The sequence below is a fragment of the Ranitomeya imitator genome, chromosome 5 (genome assembly GCF_032444005.1).
Source record: "Ranitomeya imitator isolate aRanImi1 chromosome 5, aRanImi1.pri, whole genome shotgun sequence".
NCBI classification, from domain to species: Eukaryota; Metazoa; Chordata; class Amphibia; order Anura; family Dendrobatidae; genus Ranitomeya; species Ranitomeya imitator.
Genome location: NC_091286.1, coordinates 224836464 through 224857547, shown reverse-complemented (window position 1 = coordinate 224857547; position 21084 = coordinate 224836464).

Genomic DNA, 21084 nt, shown 5'->3' with positions numbered 1-21084 from the left:
ACTTTGATCCCTTCACAAACAAAGAATTAGCACGCAGGACCTGAAAAACCGTTCTGACCTGCTTCACATGAGACTCCCAATCATCCGAGAAGATCAAAATGTCATCCAAGTACACAATCAGGAATTTATCCAGGTACTCTCGGAAGATGTCATGCATAAAGCACTGAAACACTGATGGAGCATTGGCAAGTCCGAACGGCATCACTAGATACTCAAAATGACCCTCGGGTGTATTAAATGCAGTTTTCCATTCATCGCCTTGCTTAATTCGCACCAGATTATACGCACCACGAAGATCTATCTTTGTGAACCAACTAGCCCCCTTAATCCGAGCAAACAGATCAGATAACAATGGCAAGGGGTACTGAAATTTAACCGTGATCTTATTTAGAAGGCGGTAATCTATACAAGGTCTCAGCGAACCATCCTTCTTGGCTACAAAAAAGAACCCTGCTCCTAATGGCGACGATGATGGGCGAATATGCCCCTTCTCCAGGGATTCCTTCACATAACTGCGCATAGCGGTGTGCTCAGGTACGGATAAATTAAACAATCGACCTTTTGGGAATTTACTACCAGGAATCAAATTGATAGCAAAATCACAATCCCTATGCGGAGGTAGAGCATCGGACTTGGGCTCATCAAATACATCCCGGTAATCAGACAAGAACTCTGGGACCTCAGAAGGGGTGGATGACGAAATTGACAGAAATGGAACATCCCCATGTACCCCCTGACAACCCCAGCTGGACACCGACATGGATTTCCAATCTAATACTGGATTATGGACTTGTAGCCATGGCAACCCCAACACGACCACATCATGCAGATTATGCAACACCAGAAAGCGAATATCCTCCTGATGTGCAGGAGCCATGCACATGGTCAGCTGGGTCCAGTACTGAGGCTTATTCTTGGCCAAAGGTGTAGCATCAATTCCTCTCAATGGAATAGGACACTGCAAGGGCTCCAAGAAAAACCCACAACGCTTAGCATACTCTAAGTCCATCAAATTCAGGGCAGCGCCTGAATCCACAAATGCCATGACAGAATACGATGACAAAGAGCAGATCAAGGTAACGGACAGAAGAAATTTTGACTGTACCGTACCAATGTTGGCAGACCTAGCGAACCGCTTAGAGCGCTTAGGACAATCAGAGATAGCATGAGTGGAATCACCACAGTAGAAACACAGACCATTCAGACGTCTGTGTTCATGCCGTTCAACTCTGGACAAAGTCCTATCGCACTGCATAGGCTTAGGTTTAATCTCAGGTAATACCGCCAAATGGTGCACAGCTTTACGCTCACGCAAGCGTCGACCGATCTGAATGGCCAAAGACATAGATTCATTCAGACCATCAGGCATAGGAAATCCCACCATGTCATCTTTAAGGGCTTCAGAGAGACCCTTTCTGAAAATCGCTGCGAGCGCAGCTTCATTCCATTGAGTGAGTACCAGGGATTCAAGCTTCAGGAGGCTAATTTGCATATTCCAGGTGCCTTCTGGGAGAAGCGAAGTCTCCCTAAGCTAGAAGATCGTTGGCTACAGCCGGGACCAGCTGCTTCGAAAGCATCACCAAACCAGGGATTCAAGCTTCAGGAGGCTAATTTGCATATTCCAGGTGCCTTCTGGGAGAAGCGAAGTCTCCCTAAGCTAGAAGATCGTTGGGTACAGCCGGGACCAGCTGCTTCGAAAGCATCACCAAACCAGGGATTCAAGCTTCAGGAGGCTAATTTGCATATTCCAGGTGCCTTCTGGGAGATGCGAAGTCTCCCTAAGCTAGAAGATCGTTGGGTACAGCCGGGACCAGCTGCTTCGAAAGCATCACCAAACCAGGGATTCAAGCTTCAGGAGGCTAATTTGCATATTCCAGGTGCCTTCTGGGAGAAGCGAAGTCTCCCTAAGCTAGAAGATCGTTGGGTACAGCCGGGACCAGCTGCTTCGAAAGCATCACCAAACCGCGCGCCGTAATTTTTGCCTGTAGGACATTATTGCAAGAGAGCTTCGCTGAGTAGATTACACAAGAAGGAAAACACACAGCAAGTCAGCAGGATCTAGGAGCAACATGGCAGATGTGACAACCTACATGGTGAGCTGCAGCATGTGCTACATGTTCACAGATCGACCAGAAGAAGAATCCAATTTCACCTGTCAGAAGTGTAGACTAGTGGCCCTTTTAGAAGAAAAGGTGCGGGGTCTGGAAGAAAGAATAGCAACTTTGAAACTCATCAAAGAGAATGAAGACTTTCTAGACAGAACAGAAGCATCTCTACTGGTCACAGAAGGTGAAAAAAGTGTCAGAGAACCTCCAAAAGCAGATGAGTGGAAGCATGTGACCAAAAGAAGCAAGAAGACCATGGAGAAATCACCAACCACACAACTGAAGAACCGATATCAAATCTTTGTAGAGGATGAAGATGGCACACCTAAGAATGAAGCAATACCAGCAAGCAAAAAAGAAAAGGGCACACAGCAACAAGTGACAGCAAAAAGTACAGCCAAGAAGCAACGAAGAGTGGTGGTGGTGGGAGACTCACTACTGAGAGGCACAGAAGCAGCCATCTGCAGACCGGACATAACTGCAAGAGAAGTATGCTGCCTTCCAGGTGCGATGATCAAGGATGTGACCGATAGGATACCAAAGCTCTTCAGCTCCAAGGACGTCCACCCATTTCTTCTGATACATGTTGGCACCAATGACACGGCAAGGAAGGACCTACCGACAATCTGCAAGGACTTTGAAGAGTTGGGGAAGAAAGTAAAGGAACTGGATGCACAGGTAGTTTTTTCTTCTATCCTTCCAGTAGACGGGCATGGCACCAGGAGATGGAACAGGATCCTTGATGCAAACAACTGGCTAAGACGATGGTGCAGACAACAAGGATTTGGATTCCTGGACCACGGTGTGAATTATTGGTATGATGGACTCCTCGCCAGAGACGGACTACACCTCAACAAACCTGGGAAACACACATTCGCCAGAAGACTCGCTACACTCATCAGGAGGGCGTTAAACTAGAAGAAGAGGGGACGGGAAGAAAAACATTAGACTCGAACAAAGACGACCCAGGAAAACATACTCTGAAGAACATTTCTAAAACAATCCACAGTGAGGAGATTGGAACAAAACAAAATCCTCTAAACTGCATGCTCGCAAACGCCAGAAGCCTGACAAACAAGATGGAAGAACTAGAAGCAGAAAATATCTACAGGTAACTTTGACATAGTGGGAATAACCGAGACATGGTTAGATGAAAGCTATGACTGGGCAGTTAACTTACAGGGTTACAGTCTGTTTAGAAAGGATCGTAAAAATCGGAGAGGAGGAGGGGTTTGTCTCTATGTAAAGTCTTGTCTAAAGTCCACTTTAAGGGAGGATATTAGCGAAGGGAATGAGGATGTCGAGTCCATATGGGTTGAAATTCATGGAGGGAAAAATGGTAACAAAATTCTCATTGGGGTCTGTTACAAACCCCCAAATATAACAGAAAGCATGGAAAGTCTACTTCTAAAGCAGATAGATGAAGCTGCAACCCATAATGAGGTCCTGGTTATGGGGGACTTTAACTACCCGGATATTAACTGGGAAACAGAAACCTGTGAAACCCATAAAGGCAACAGGTTTCTGCTAATAGCCAAGAAAAATTATCTTTCACAATTGGTGCAGAATCCAACCAGAGGAGCAGCACTTTTAGACCTAATACTATCTAATAGACCTGACAGAATAACAAATCTGCAGGTGGTCGGGCATCTAGGAAATAGCGACCACAATATTGTACAGTTTCACCTGTCTTTCACTAGGGGGACTTGTCAGGGAGTCACAAAAACATTGAACTTTAGGAAGGCAAAGTTTGAACAGCTTAGAGATGCCCTTAATCTGGTAGACTGGGACAATATCCTCAGAAATAAGAATACAGATAATAAATGGGAAATGTTTAAGAACATCCTAAATAGGCAGTGTAAGCGGTTTATACCTTGTGGGAATAAAAGGACTAGAAATAGGAAAAACCCAATGTGGCTAAATAAAGAAGTAAGACAGGCAATTAACAGTAAAAAGAAAGCATTTGCACTACTAAAGCAGGATGGCACCATTGAAGCTCTAAAAAACTATAGGGAGAAAAATACTTTATCTAAAAAACTAATTAAAGCTGCCAAAAAGGAAACAGAGAAGCACATTGCTAAGGAGAGTAAAACTAATCCCAAACTGTTCTTCAACTATATCAATAGTAAAAGAATAATAACTGAAAATGTAGGCCCCTTAAAAAATAGTGAGGAAAGAATGGTTGTAGATGACGAGGAAAAAGCTAACATATTAAACACCTTCTTCTCCACGGTATTCACGGTGGAAAATGAAATGCTAGGTGAAATCCCAAGAAACAATGAAAACCCTATATTAAGGGTCACCAATCTAACCCAAGAAGAGGTGCGAAACCGGCTAAATAAGATTAAAATAGATAAATCTCCGGGTCCGGATGGCATACACCCACGAGTACTAAGAGAACTAAGTAATGTAATAGATAAACCATTATTTCTTATTTTTAGGGACTCTATAGCGACAGGGTCTGTTCCGCAGGACTGGCGCATAGCAAATGTGGTGCCAATATTCAAAAAGGGCTCTAAAAGTGAACCTGGAAATTATAGGCCAGTAAGTCTAACCTCTATTGTTGGTAAAATATTTGAAGGGTTTCTGAGGGATGTTATTCTGGATTATCTCAATGAGAATAACTGTTTAACTCCATATCAGCATGGGTTTATGAGAAATCGCTCCTGTCAAACCAATCTAATCAGTTTTTATGAAGAGGTAAGCTATAGGCTGGACCACGGTGAGTCATTGGACGTGGTATATCTCGATTTTTCCAAAGCGTTTGATACCGTGCCGCACAAGAGTTTGGTACACAAAATGAGAATGCTTGGTCTGGGGGAAAATGTGTGTAAATGGGTTAGTAACTGGCTTAGTGATAGAAAGCAGAGGGTGGTTATAAATGGTATAGTCTCTAACTGGGTCGCTGTGACCAGTGGGGTACCGCAGGGGTCAGTATTGGGACCTGTTCTCTTCAACATATTCATTAATGATCTGGTAGAAGGTTTACACAGTAAAATATCGATATTTGCAGATGATACAAAACTATGTAAAGCAGTTAATACAAGAGAAGATAGTATTCTGCTACAGATGGATCTGGATAAGTTGGAAACTTGGGCTGAAAGGTGGCAGATGAGGTTTAACAATGATAAATGTAAGGTTATACACATGGGAAGAGGGAATCAATATCACCATTACACACTGAACGGGAAACCACTGGGTAAATCTGACAGGGAGAAGGACTTGGGGATCCTAGTTAATGATAAACTTACCTGGAGCAGCCAGTGCCAGGCAGCAGCTGCCAAGGCAAACAGGATCATGTGGTGCATTAAAAGAGGTCTGGATACACATGATGAGAGCATTATACTGCCTCTGTACAAATCCCTAGTTAGACCGCACATGGAGTACTGTGTCCAGTTTTGGGCACCGGTGCTCAGGAAGGATATAATGGAACTAGAGAGAGTACAAAGGAGGGCAACAAAATTAATAAAGGGGATGGGAGAACTACAATACCCAGATAGATTAGCGAAATTAGGATTATTTAGTCTAGAAAAAAGACGACTGAGGGGCGATCTAATAACCATGTATAAGTATATAAGGGGACAATACAAATATCTCGCTGAGGATCTGTTTATACCAAGGAAGGTGACGGGCACAAGGGGGCATTCTTTGCGTCTGGAGGAGAGAAGGTTTTTCCACCAACATAGAAGAGGATTCTTTACTGTTAGGGCAGTGAGAATCTGGAATTGCTTGCCTGAGGAGGTGGTGATGGCGAACTCAGTCGAGGGGTTCAAGAGAGGCCTGGATGTCTTCCTGGAGCAGAACAATATTGTATCATACAATTATTAGGTTCTGTAGAAGGACGTAGATCTGGGTATTTATTATGATGGAATATAGGCTGAACTGGATGGACAAATGTCTTTTTTCGGCCTTACTAACTATGTTACTATGTTACTATGTTACTATGTTACTATGAGTACAGACCACTTTCTAAATTTCTGACAGTATACCTCTATCTCATCCTGACACTGACACAAAGCCAGCAAATTTTTCTTTGCCTGTTCCACTGAATTAGGCTCATCGTACAGCAATCCGAGCGCCAGGAAAAACGCATCAATATTACTTAATGCAGGATCTCCTGGCGCAAGGGAAAATGCCCAGTCTTGAGAGTCGCCACGCAAAAAAGAAATAATAATTCTCACTTGTTGAGCTGGGTCACCAGAGGAGTGAGGTTTCAAGGCCAAAAACAGTTTGCAATTATTTTTGAAATTCACAAACTTGACTCTATCACCATAAAACAAATCAGGAATAGGAATTCTTGGTTCAAAAATAGGCTTCTGAACCACCAAATCTTGAATCTTTTGTACATTTATAATGAGATTATCCATTGAAGAGCACAGACCCTGAATATCCATGTCCACACCTGTGTCCTGAACCACCCAAATGTCTAGGGGAAAAAAAAGGCAAAACACAGTGCAAAGAAAAAAAATGGTCTCAGAACTTCTTTTTTCCCTCTATTGAGAATCATTAGTACTTTTGGCTTCCTGTACTGTTATGAAAGGCAATTCAGTACCACAATGGACATAGCGGTCAGAACACATACAGTGATCTGACAATAACCCAAAATCATAGAACGAGCTCTGAAACGTGGGAACTCTGCAGACCGCAATCCCTAATCCTCTCCAAACAACACTAGAGGCAGCCGTGGATTGCGCCTAACTCTACCTATGCAACTCGGCAAAGCCTGAGAAACTAACTAGCCTGAAGATAGAAAATAAGCCTACCTTGCCTCAGAGAAATACCCCAAAGGAAAAGGCAGCCCCCCACATATAATGACTGTGAGTAAGATGAAAAGACAAACGTAGGGATGAAATAGATTCAGCAAAGTGAGGCCCGACTTTCTAAACAGAGCGAGGATAGGAAAGATAACTTTGCGGTCTACACAAAACCCTAAAGAAAACCACGCAAAGGGAGCAAAAAGACCCTCCGTACCGAACTAACGGCACGGAGGTACACCCTTTGCGTCCCAGAGCTTCCAGCAAAACAAATAGACAAGCTGGACAGAAAAAATAGCAAACAAATAGCAAAGAAGCACTTAGCTATGCAGAGCAGCAGGCCACAGGAATGATCCAGGGAAAAACAAGTCCAACACTGGAACATTGACAGGAAGCATGGATCAAAGCATTAGGTGGAGTTAAGTAGAGAAGCACCTAACGAGCTCACAAGATCACCTGAGGGAGGAAACTCAGAAGCCGCAGTACCACTTTCCTCCACAAACGGAAGCTCCCAGAGAGAATCAGCCGAAGTACCACTTGTGACCACAGGAGGGAGCTCTGCCACAGAATTCACAACAAGGCGCCACGTATCTCCGCAACAACGACCTATGGAACACATTACGGATGGCAAAAGAAGCTGGAAGGTCCAGAAGAAATGACACAGGATTAAGAATTTCAGAAATCTTATATGGCCCAATGAAACGAGGCTTAAACTTAGGAGAGGAAACCTTCATAGGAACATGACGAGATGACAACCAAACCAAATCCCCAACCCGAAGTCGGGGACAAACACAGCGCCGGCGGTTAGCGAAACGTTGAGCCTTCTCCTGGGACAATGTCAAATTGTCCACCACATGAGTCCAAATCCGCTGCAACCTGTCCACCACAGTATCCACACCAGGACAGTCCGAAGGCTCAACCTGCCCTGAAGAGAAACGAGGATGGAAACCAGAATTGCAGAAAAAAGGAGAAACCAAAGTAGCCGAGCTGGCCCGATTATTAAGGGCAAACTCAGCCAAAGGCAAAAAGGACACCCAATCATCCTGATCAGCAGAAACAAAGCATCTCAGATATGTTTCCAAAGTCTGATTAGTTCGTTCGGTTTGGCCATTAGTCTGAGGATGGAAAGCCGAAGAAAAAGACAAATCAATGCCCATCTTCGCACAAAAGGAAGGCCAAAACCTTGAAACAAACTGGGAACCCCTGTCCGAGACGATGTTCTCCGGAATGCCATGCAAACGAACCACATGCTGGAAAAACAATGGCACCAAATCAGAGGAGGAAGGCAGTTTAGACAAGGGTACCAAATGGACTATCTTAGAGAAGCGATCACAAACCAACCAAATGACCGATATCCTTTGAGAAACAGGGAGATCAGAAATAAAATCCATGGAAATATGCGTCCAGGGCCTCTTCGGGACTGGCAAGGGCAAAAGCAACCCACTGGCACAAGAACAGCAGGGCTTAGCCCGAGCACAAGTCCCACAGGACTGCACAAAAGAACGCACATCCCGTGACAAAGAAGGCCACCAAAAGGATCTAGCCACCAAATCTCTGGTACCAAAGATTCCAGGATGACCAGCCAACACCGAACAATGAACCTCAGAGATAACTCTACTAGTCCATCTATCAGGGACAAACAGTTTCTCCGTAGGACAACGGTCATGTCTATCAGCCTGAAACTTCTGTAGCACGCGCCGCAAATCAGGGGAGATGGCAGACAAAATTACCCCCTCTTTAAGAATACCCGCCGGCTCCGGAACACCCGGAGAGTCAGGCACAAAACTCCTTGACAGGGCATCAGCCTTCACATTCTTAGATCCCGGAAGGTATGAAACCACAAAATCAAAACAGGAGAAAAAGAGCGACCATCGAGCCTGTCTAGGATTCAACCGTTTGGCAGACTCGAGATAAGTCAAATTCTTGTGATCCGTGAAGACCACCACGCGATGTTTAGCTCCTTCAAGCCAATGTCGCCACTCCTCGAATACCCATTTCATGACCAACAACTCTCGATTGCCAACATCATAATTGCGCTCAGCAGGTGAGAATTTTCTAGAAAAGAAGGCACATGGTTTCATCACCGAGCCATCAGAACTTCTTTGCGACAAAACAGCCCCTGCTCCAATCTCAGAAGCATCAACCTCGACCTGAAACGGAAGCGAAACATCTGGCTGGCACAGCACAGGGGCAGAAGAAAAACGACGCTTCAACTCCTGAAAAGCCTCTACACCCGCAGAGGACCAATTGACCACATCAGCACCTTTCTTGGTCAAATCAGTCAACGGTTTAGCAACACTAGAAAAATTAGCGATGAAGCGACGGTAAAAATTAGCAAAGCCCAGGAACTTCTGTAGGCTCTTCACAGATGTCGGCTGAGTCCAATCATAAATGGCCTGGACCTTAACAGGGTCCATCTCGATAGTAGAAGGGGAAAAAATGAAACCCAAAAATGAAACCTTCTGAACTCCAAAGAGACACTTAGACCCCTTCACAAACAAGGAATTAGCACGAAGAACCTGGAACACCATTCTGACCTGCTTCACATGAGACTCCCAATCATCTGAAAAGACCAAAATGTCATCCAAATATATAATCATGAATCTATCCAGGTACTCTCGGAAGATGTCATGCATACAGGACTGAAACACAGATGGAGCATTAGAAAGCCCGAATGGCATAACCAGGTACTCAAAATGGCCCTCGGGCATATTAAATGCTGTTTTCCATTCATCGCCCTGTTTAATTCGGACCAGATTATACGCCCCTCGAAGATCTATCTTGGTGAACCAACTAGCCCCCTTAATCCGAGCAAACAGATCAGACATCAGCGGCAAAGGATACTGAAATTTGACTGTGATCTTATTAAGAAGGCGGTAATCAATACAAGGTCTTAAAGAGCCATCCTTCTTGGCCACAAAAAAGAACCCTGCTCCCAATGGTGACGACGACGGGCGAAAATGACCCTTCTGCAAGGATTCCTTTATATAACTCCGCATAGCAGCGTGCTCTGGCACAGATAGATTAAACAGTTGGCCCTTAGGAAACTTACTACCGGGAATCAAATTAATAGCACAATCGCAGTCCCTATGAGGAGGTAGGGCACCGGATTTGGGCTCCTCAAATACATCCCGGTAATCTGATAAAAACTCAGGGACTTCAGAAGGAGTGGAAGGCAAAATTGACAACAATGGAACATCACCATGTACCCCTTGACAACCCCAGCTGGACACAGACATAGATTTCCAATCCAACACTGGATTATGGACCTGTAGCCATGGCAACCCCAAAACGACCACATCATGCAGATTATGCAACACCAAAAAGCGAATATCCTCCTGATGTGCAGGAGCCATGCACATGGTCAATTGCGTCCAGTATTGAGGTTTATTCTTGGCCAAAGGCGTAGTATCAATTCCTCTCAATGGAATAGGATGCTGCAAAGGCTCCAAGGAAAAACCACAGCACCTGGCAAACTCCAAGTCCATCAAATTCAGGGCAGCGCCTGAATCAACAAATGCCATAACAGAATATGACGACAGAGAGCAAATCAGAGTAACGGACAAAAGAAATTTTGACTGTACCGTACCAATGGTGGCAGACCTAGCGAACCGCTTAGTGCGCTTAGGACAATCGGAGACAGCATGAGTGGAGTCACCACAGTAAAAACACAGTCCATTCTGACGTCTGTGTTCTTGCCGTTCAGCTCTGGTCAAAGTTCTATCACACTTCATAGGCTCAGGCCTATTCTCATAGAATACCGCCAGATGGTGCACAGCTTTGCGCTCACGCAAGCGCCAATCGATCTGAATGGCCAATGACATAGACTCATTCAGACCAGCAGGCGTGGGAAATCCCACCATGACATCCTTAAGGGCTTCAGAAAGACCCTTTCTGAAAATTGCCGCCAGGGCACATTCATTCCACTGAGTAAGCACAGACCACTTTCTAAACTTCTGACAGTACACCTCCGCCTCATCCTGACCCTGACACAAAGCCAGCAAGATTTTCTCTGCCTGATCCATGGAATTTGGTTCATCATAAAGCAATCCTAGCGCCAGAAAAAACGCATCAACATCACGCAATGCAGGATCTCCTGGCGCAAGGGAAAATGCCCAGTCTTGAGGGTCACCACGTAATAAAGAAATAATGATTTTTACTTGTTGAGCGGGGTCACCAGAGGAGCGTGGTTTCAAAGCTAGAAACAGTTTACAATTATTTTTGAAATTCAGAAACTTAGATCTATTTCCAGAAAATAAATCAGGAGTAGGAATTCTAGGCTCTAACATGGGATTCTGAACCACAAAATCTTGAATGTTTTGTACCCTTGCAGTGAGATGATCCACACAAGAGGACATACCTTGAATGTCCATCTCTACACCTGTGTCCTGAACCACCCAAAGGTCTAGGGGAAAAGAAAGACAAAACACAGTGCAAAGAAAAAAAAATGGTCTCAAAACTTCTCTTATCCCTCTATTGAGATGCATTAATACTTTTGGCCAGGTGTACTGTTATGACCTGGTGGTTAGGAGCACCCGACCTGATAGTTAAACTCATACAGGACGAGCTCTGGGATGTGGGAGCTCTGCTGACCGCAAGCCCTAATCCTATCGCACACACTAGAAGTAGCCGTGGAGCGCTCCTGACGCTCCCTAGGCGCCTCGTCACAGCCTAAGAGCTAGCTAGCCCTAGAGAAGAAAATAAAGCCTACCTTGCCTCAGAGAAATTCCCCAAAGGAATAGGCAGCCCCCCACAAGTAATGACTGTGAGTAAAGATGAAAGTCACAAACGCAGAAATGAAATAGGTTTCAGCAAAGGAAGGCACGACTTACTAAATAGACAGAGGATAGGAAAGGAATCTTTGCAGTCAGCACAAAAACCTACAAAAGACCACGCAGAGTGTGCAAAAGGGTCCTCCGCACCGACTCACGGTGCGGGGGTGCCACCCTGCATCCCAGAGCTTCCAGCTAGCAAGACAAAATCAAGATAACCAGCTGGACAAAGAAACAAGAACAATAATAACAATCAGGAACTTAGCTTCTGCAGGAGAAGACAGGACACCAGACAGATCCAGGAGTGAACTGAACCAATGCTAAAACATTGACAGCTGGCATGGAGTAACGATCTGAGTGGAGTCAAATAGAGAAGCCAACCAAAGGATAAACCACGTCACCTGTGTAAGGAACCTCAGAAGCAGCAGCTCCACTCACAGCCACCAGAGGGAGCCCACGGACCGAACTCACTGAAGTACCATTAACGACCACAGGAGGGAGCTCGACAACAGAATTCACAACAGAAAGCATACTGCGCATGCGCGACCGAAGATTGCATTATGCACGTGCCAACTGTGGAGCACACGTACTCTAATTCACTAACATATTGCGGATAACAGGGATGGATGGGGTGGAGAAAGTAAGAAGAAATGCCGCCCATCGGACCGGTAAAAAGTTATTTAAATATCCCACCAATTTGAGGTGACAGGTTCCCTTTAAGTCTCATTATTTAATCTTCTATTCTATTTCTTAATATAAAGTCATGCCCATCTCATTACATAAGCTATACAAAACCTATTTCTATTATGTAAACTGAGAAAGGAGGTTACAAAAAATACACAATACAGAAAAGCCTTTAAAATTATGAGTTCACTCACTTCATTTCTGTATTTTACAAAGCCCAACACAATGCCTTTCTCGCTATATCAAGAAGGCTGCTGAGTTATTTATCTTCCTTTAGTACATGAGGATTCATCCTCTATCCGCACAGCTATTTTTATCATCACACAGCTAAGCACTATCTTTCCCGTAAGGCAATGATCCTGGCTCCCAACCCCACTAACATTCACAACGACCACAACTATCAGTGAAAATGGTCTCTATTAAGAACTGTAATGCATACAATTAAGAATTATATATTTAATAACTTTCATAGATAAATAGCTATTATTAGGAAAATGTTTATTGTTCAGTAAACATTTTGTTTTTAAGCATAATTGTAAATATTTAATGTAAACTTGTTCCAAAACAGTTGTAAATTAAATGATAATATAGAAATTATACTGAGATGTTCTTAGAGACTAATGTATTGTTCACAGTTACATAGTGGTGCCCATTTACTGCATATTATTTTACAATCTTTTTGGTTATATATTTGTACTCTATTTTCTTTTTGTGGTGTACAGTAATCAAATCATATAAGAAAAACCTGAATAAAAACAGACATCAGAAAAAAAATATTAAAAAAGCAACTGACCCTTAAAATATAATAAGTGCAAACCCAAACTGTTCATAGAATGGTTCGTATTACACTATAGACTTTGATGTAAAATGTAGCCAAAGAAAAAACACTCAAAATAAATTTACTTACAACAATGAAAAACAATGAAAGAAAAAAAGTGTGTGAAAACAGCATTAGCCTTCTTTTTTCACAAAGTTTCCTTTTGTGTTTATTAAAAACACCATAACTTTCATGTTTTTTCCAAGTTACGAAAATGGGAGTTACAGGAAGTTTCTACTCCACCTCCTCCACTTATCTTCACATCTCAATCACAAACAAATGAGTTAGGAATAATACTTAATACTAAACACAATTAAAACCAAAAATAATAGAAAAATAAAAATATTTTAAAGGCCAAAAGTTTACTGATACCGTAAAAATTTTTTAGGGTATTACAAGTACACCAAGATGCACATGAATTCCCTTTGTCCCCCCCCCCCCAAAAAAAAAAAAACACATGAAAAAAAATACTGTGATTTTATTGACCTCTGTGTAGTTGTTACTTGGTACATTGTTGCAAAATGGAATATTGAAATAGTTAATAGGTAGGCAAAAATTACAAAAAAACACAACAAGAGGTTTTTTCTCCCACTCTTAACAAACAATCCTTGATCCTAAATAAAAAGTACAATACACAGGTACAAACACAGAGAATAATTTGCAGTAACAGTTAGCATTATTCTTTGGGGGGTTATAATTGTTAAATGTGATTAGTAAAACACCTGGAAAACCTAAACCTTTTTTTTTTTCCATTTACATTTTTACAATACTCTTTCTTCAAGAAAAATGAAATGTAATATAATGAAACTTTAAATTCTAGGTTGATAAGTTGCTACATGTAGGGTCACAATCGGAAATAAACATGTGACAATAACGGGCAATGTTGTCATGGGGCGTACAGTTTGTAAAATAGAAAAATAAAACAGGTATTTAAAACCTGTCATAGTAAAAATGAAAAAATTGGCCACATGCCCTTTACAAAAAATGATGGCACCAGAAAATGTAAATAAAACACCTGCAAGTGGTTGCTGTATTCACGTAGTATTAGACTTAACAGGCTAAAAAAGTTATTTTAACCAACTCACACACTATGAAAGGTACACAGTTGTGATTTACCCCTTAAAGGGAACCTGTCACCCCATTTTTTCAATATGAGATAAAAATAGCGTTCAATATGGCCTATGCTGTGCTTTACAATAGCGCATTTATTATCCCCTCATTCCCCACCTTTGCTGCCAAAATACCTTAGTAAACCCACCATTTTCAGCTGTCAATCACGCTGGTGCCGTCAAATGGGCGTTGTTTCTCCCCACCTCTTGCTTTTCCCTAAGAAATTTCTCCCCGATGTTGGCGTAGTATTTCGTGCCTGCGCATTGAAGTATCATCTCGCGCCTGCGCATTATGCTTTGCCCAACTGTGGGCATAGCATACAGCACATCATTCCGCATGCGCGGCTCCTCACTGTGCCCCGGAAGTCTGGATATGCAAATTGTGATGTCCTGGATGCCGGTAAACTTTTCCCATCCAGGACTGCTAGCGTAAGTTTTGTAACAAAATCGCTTATCTATCTATCTATCTATCTATCTATCTATCTATCTATCTATCTATCTATCTTCCATTTCTTTACAGCTGTCTATCTCATTCTAGCTATGGTATTCCTTCTAACTTTCTTATTCCTTCTTTCTATCTATTTATCTATCTCATCTATCTAACAGCAGATTACCTATAACATACACCCCACGACATACACCCTGCGACATGCACCCTACAACATACAACATACACCCTGCGACATACACACTGTGACATCCACCCAGCGATATACGTCTTGCAACCTACCACATGTGACATGCAACATACTACATGCGACATGCAATATACCACATGCAACATACCACATTTGACATGCAACATATGACATGCAACATACTACATGCTACATGCAACATGCGACAACATGTGACACGCAACATGCAGTGACATGTTACAAAATGTGACTACATGTGAAATGCAACAACATGTTACATGCGACAATATGCGGCATGCATCAACATGCTACATGCAACATGCAGCAACATGTGACAGCATGCAGCAACATGTGACAGAATGCGGCGACATGCGATGACTTGCGACTACATGCAACTACATGCAACAATATGCGTCATTCGACAACATGCAACATGCCACAGCATGCGACAACATGTGACATGCAGCAACATGTGGCGACATGCGACAACATGCAACGTGTGGCAACATGCGGCGACATGTGACTTGCAACGGCATGCGACAGCATGCGACAGCATGTGACATGCATGTTGCAACCACATGCGACAACATGCACCATGCGACGACATGCAGCAACATGTGACATGTGACAGGCAATGACATACGACATGCAACAACATGCAACATGGAGTCATGCAACATGCGACAACATGCTACAACATGCAACATGCGACAGCATGCAACACGCGTCATGCAACGACATGTGACAACATGCACCATGTGATGACATGCAGCGGCATGCGACATGCGACAGCATGTGACACGCACCATGCGACAACATGCGCCATGCGACGACATGCCACAACATGCGCCATGCAACATGCAACAACATGTGACATGTGACAATATGCGGCATGGGACGACATGGGGCAACATGCGACAGCATGCCACAACATGCTACATGCAACACACAACATGCAACGACATGCGACAACATGGAACTACATGCATCATGCGGTGACATGCGACGACATGCAACATGTGACAACATGCAACATGCGACATACAACATGCAACATACAACACACATACAACACAAAAGACAATATGGTGAAACCAATAGTGTCATTCAAAAGTACAACTGGTCACAAAAAAAAACTAACTCTCACCTAGCCATATTGACAGAAAAATATGAAAGTTTTTGCTCTGGGAAGACAGTGAGCAAAAAATGGAAACGCAAAAATGGAAAACCCAAAGATCATGAAGGGGTTAAGAAATGGCAGTTAGCAGGAACAGTGAAGGTCAAAGTAAGATCTGAAAGAACTAAAAATTTCAGTGAGAGCTCCTTGTAATACTGCTAGAGAGACAAATAATATCCCCAGCTTGACTGCAAAAGACCTTCAGAAAGATTTATGAGACTCTGTAGTTGTGGTACATTGTTCTACTGTTCAGAGGTACCTGAGCAAATATGTCTTTCATGGAAGCGTCATTAGAAGGAAACTTCTCATGCGTCCTCACTATAAAATTCATTGCTTGCTTTCAAAAGAACATTTAAACAAGTCTGATGCATTTAGGAAACAAGTCCAGTGGACCAATGAGGTTAAAATAGAAATATTTAGCTACAAAGATCAAAGGTATGTGTTAAGAAAAAAGGGCACAGAATTTGAGGAAAAGGACATCTTGCTAACCATTAAGCATGGGGGTGGATCAGTCATGCTTTGGGGTTGCGTTGCATCAAATGGCACGAGAAACATTTATGGCTAGAGGGAAGAATGGATTAAATGAAATTTCAAGAAATTCTTGATGCAAGCATAATACCATTTCTAAAAAAGCAGAAATTGAAAAGAGGATGGCTTTTTCAAATGGATAATGATCCTTGCACACGTTGAAATCCACAATAAAGTACCTCAAAAAGTGCAATCAGATGGTTTTACAATGTTCCTCACAGTCCCGATTTAAACATCATTGAAAATCTTTGGCTAGACCTCAAAATAGCAGTGCATGCAAGATGACCGAGGAATCTCACAGAACTGGAAGAGTTTTCCAATGAAGAATGAATGAAAATTCCTCTAACAAGAATTGGAGGACACTAAATACAAAAAGCATTTACAAGCTGTTATACTTTAAACCTGCAATTTCTCATTTTTCCAACAAAATTTATAAAATCATTATTTCAGGGACCACATCACATTTGAAGTATCGTATATACTCGAGTATAAGCCGAGATTTTCAGCCCATTTTGGGGGGCTGAAAGTCCCCCTCTCGGCTTATACTCGAGTCATATCCGGGGGTCGGCAGGGGAGGGGGAGCGGGGGGGACTGTCTAGTTATACTTACCTGCTCTGGCGCGGTCCCTGCAGTCTCTGCTTCTTCCAGCGTTGCATCTCCTTCCTGTATTGAGCGGTCACATGGCACCGCTCATTACAGTCATGAATATGAGCGGTAACTGTGACCGCTCAATACAGGAAGAAGATGCAGCGGTGGAAGAAGCAGGGACCGCGCCGGGAGCAGGTAAGTATACGGGGAGGGGAGCGCTGCGCGATATATACCTGCTCCTCGCTCCGGTGCGGCTCTGTCTCCAGTGTCCTCTTGCAGGGACGCTCAGGTCGGAGGACGCGGTGATGTTAGTCAGTGCGCGCCCTCTGCTGAGCGTCAGTGCTGGAGACGGAGCCGCACGAGGAGCAGGTAAATATTGAGTGTCCTGAGCAAGAGAGGTGAGTATGTAATTTTTTTTTATTGCAGCAGCAGCATTATATTTTGGACAGCTTTATATGCAGAGCATATATGGCACAGATTTATGTGGCACATCTATGGGGCCATAATGAACGGTGCAGAGCATTCTATATGGCACAGTTTTATATGGAGCATCTATGGGGCAATAATGAACAGTGCAGAGCATTCTATATGGCACAGCTTCATTATGGCCCCATAGATGCTCCATATAAACGGTGCAGAGCATTCTATATGGCACAGTTTTATATGGAGCATCTATGGGGCCATAATGAACGGTGCAGAGCATTATATGTGGCACAGCTTTATATGGAGCATCTATGGGGCAATAATAAATGGTATGGAGCATATATTTTTATTTTTGAAATTCACCGGTAGCTGCTGCATTTCCTACCCTAGGCTTATACTCGAGTCAATAATTTTTCCCAATTTTTTGTGGCAAAATTAGGGGGGTCGGCTTATACTCGGGTCAGCTTATACTCGAGTATATACGGTAGGTTTTGGGGGTCAATATATCAAAAAATACCCCAAAGTGACACCATTCTAAAAACTGCACCGCTTAAGGTGCGCAAAACCACATTCAAGAAGTTTATTCAGGTGCTTCACAAGAACTAAAGCAATATGGAAGGAACAAATTAACATTTTAGCTGTTTTTACAAAAAATTTTATTTGGAACCAATTTTTTTTATTTTCGAAAGGGTATCAGGAGAAAATGTACCACAAAATTTGTTGTGCAATTTCTCCTGAATATGTTGAAACCTTATATGCGGGGCAAAGCCACCGTTTGGGCGCATGGCAGGGCTCAGAATGGAGGCAGAACCATTTGATTTTTTTGAAGGCAAAATTGTCTGGAATTAATGGTGGCTGCCATGTTGCTTTTGGAAACCCCCCGAAACAGTGGAAACCCCCAATTCTAACTCCAACCCTAACACAGCCCTACTCTTAACCCTAACTCCAACACACCCTTAACCCTAATCACAACCCTAACCATAACCCTAATCACAACCCTAACCCCAACACCACAACCCTAAACCCAACACAACCCTAACCCTAACTCTAGCCCCAAACCTAACCCTAACCTCAGCCCTAACCCTAGTTCAACCCTAACCTTAGCTCTAAGCCCAACCCTAACACTAATCCGAACCCAAACTCTAGCCCCAACCATAACCCTAGTCCAACAATAACCCTAGCCCAACGCTAACCCTAGCCCAACCCTATCCCCAGCTCTAATCCTAGCCCCAAACCTAACCTTAACCCAACCCCCAATCCTAGCTCTATCCCCAACCTTCTCCCTAGCCCTAGCCCCAACCCTAACCCTAGCTCTAATCCCAACTTTAGCCCCTTAACTCAAATGGAAATTAATACATTTTTTTATCATTTTTACCTAACTAAGGGGGTGATAAAGGGGGTTTGATTTACTATTTTTATTTAGTTTGATTGCTGTGATAGGGTCTTATCACAGTGATCAAAATGAACCAATAGGAGAAATCTATTGTTGCTGGGTGACGGTCAGCAGATCTCGGAGGGTGCACTGCGCATGTGCCCACCATTTTCTTTCTGGCAGAAGATAACAAGGGCTGGGGGACACAGCCAGAGGGACAGGGGTACATTGCAGGTACCGAAGGTGCTCAGAGGACCCCATTTCTCTCTAGTCTGATGTGTTAGCTCATATTAGAGGAGAGAGAAATAAATAGGAAATCTAACTTTTTTTTGCAGTCACCATTATTCCGTGAATTACGGTGATCGCAAAACTGGGGTTGGTAAAAACCAATCCGAATCATGTTGTCATGCACCATTAAAAAGAGCATCAGTACCTTTAACTGCTTCTGTTAAATGGCGCATCGGTGGTCGTTAAAGGGAACCTGTCACCCCATTTTTTTCAATATGAGACAAAAATAGCGTTCAATAGGGTCTGAGCTGTGTTTTACAATAGTGCCTTTATTGTCCCCTGATTTCCCACCTTTGCTGTCAAAATACCATAGTAAACCCGCCATTTTCGGCTGTCAATCACGCTGGTCCGGTCAAATGGGCATTGTGAAATCGCTGCTTCTTCCCCCGCTGCTCGGCCTGTCTGACGTAACACGATCTGTGAATAGCACAGATCGAGCTCTTTTTTTTCAGCTGTGCAGTGCATTCGGCTCTAGCGCATGCGCAGTATGTATTGCCCAATTGTTGGCAAAGTGTACAATACATCATTGCGCATGTGCAGTTTTCTACTGTGCCCCGGAAGTCTGGATATGCAAATAGTGTTGTCCTGGGCATCGGTAAACTTTTCCCATCCAGAACTGCTAGCGTAAGTTTTGTAACAAAATCGCTTATCTATCTATCTATCTATCTATCTATCTATCTATCTATCTATCTATCTATCTATCTATCTATCTATCTATCTATCTATTTCTTTACAGCTATCTATCTCATTCTATCTATGGTATTCCTTCTAACTTTCTTATTCCTTCTTTCTATCTATTTATCTATCTCATCTATCTAACAGCAGATTACATACAACATACACCCGTGACATACACCCTACAACATACACCCTTCGACATACACATTGTGATATACAACCAGCGATATACGACTTGCAACCTACCACATGTGACATGCAACATACTACATGTGAAATGCAAGGTAATACATGCTACATGCAACATTCTACATGTGACATGCACCATGCAGCATACAACATGTGACATACAACATGCGTCATGCAACCACAAAAAGCAACATGTGACATGCAACACGCTACAACAAACGACATGCAGCAACATTCTGCAACATTCGGCATGCGATAGCATGCGACAGCATGTGACATGCAACATGGGATGACAACATGTGATATGCAACAACATGCGACAACATGCGACGACGTGTGACAACATGTGACATGCAACATGCAACAACATGTGACATGCAACATACGACAAGCGACACACAACATGCAAAATGCGACAACATGCAACTGCATGCGACAATATGTGTCATGCGACGACATGCAACATGCGACTACAAGCACCTACATGCGACAATACGCATCATGCGATGACATGCGACATGCAACAACATGCGACATGCAAGAACATGCGACATGTGACAACATGCAATATGCAACAATATGCGATGTGCAACATGCGTTGACATGCGCCAACATGCGACATGCAAGAAAATGCGACATCCATCAGCATGTGACAGGCGGCGACATGCGACATGCAACAACATGCGACATGCAAGTATATGTGACATGCGACAACATGCAACATGTGACGGCATGCGACAACATGCACCATGCGACAACATGCAGCGACATGCAACAACTAGTGTTGAGCGATACCTTCCGATATTTGAAAGCATCGGTATCGGATTGTATCGGCCGATATTTGAAAAATATCGGATATCGCCGATACCGATACCCGATACCAATACAAGTCAATGGGACACAAATATTGGAATGTATCCTGGAATGGTTCCCAGGTTCTGAAGGCACCGTCGTTTTGGAAA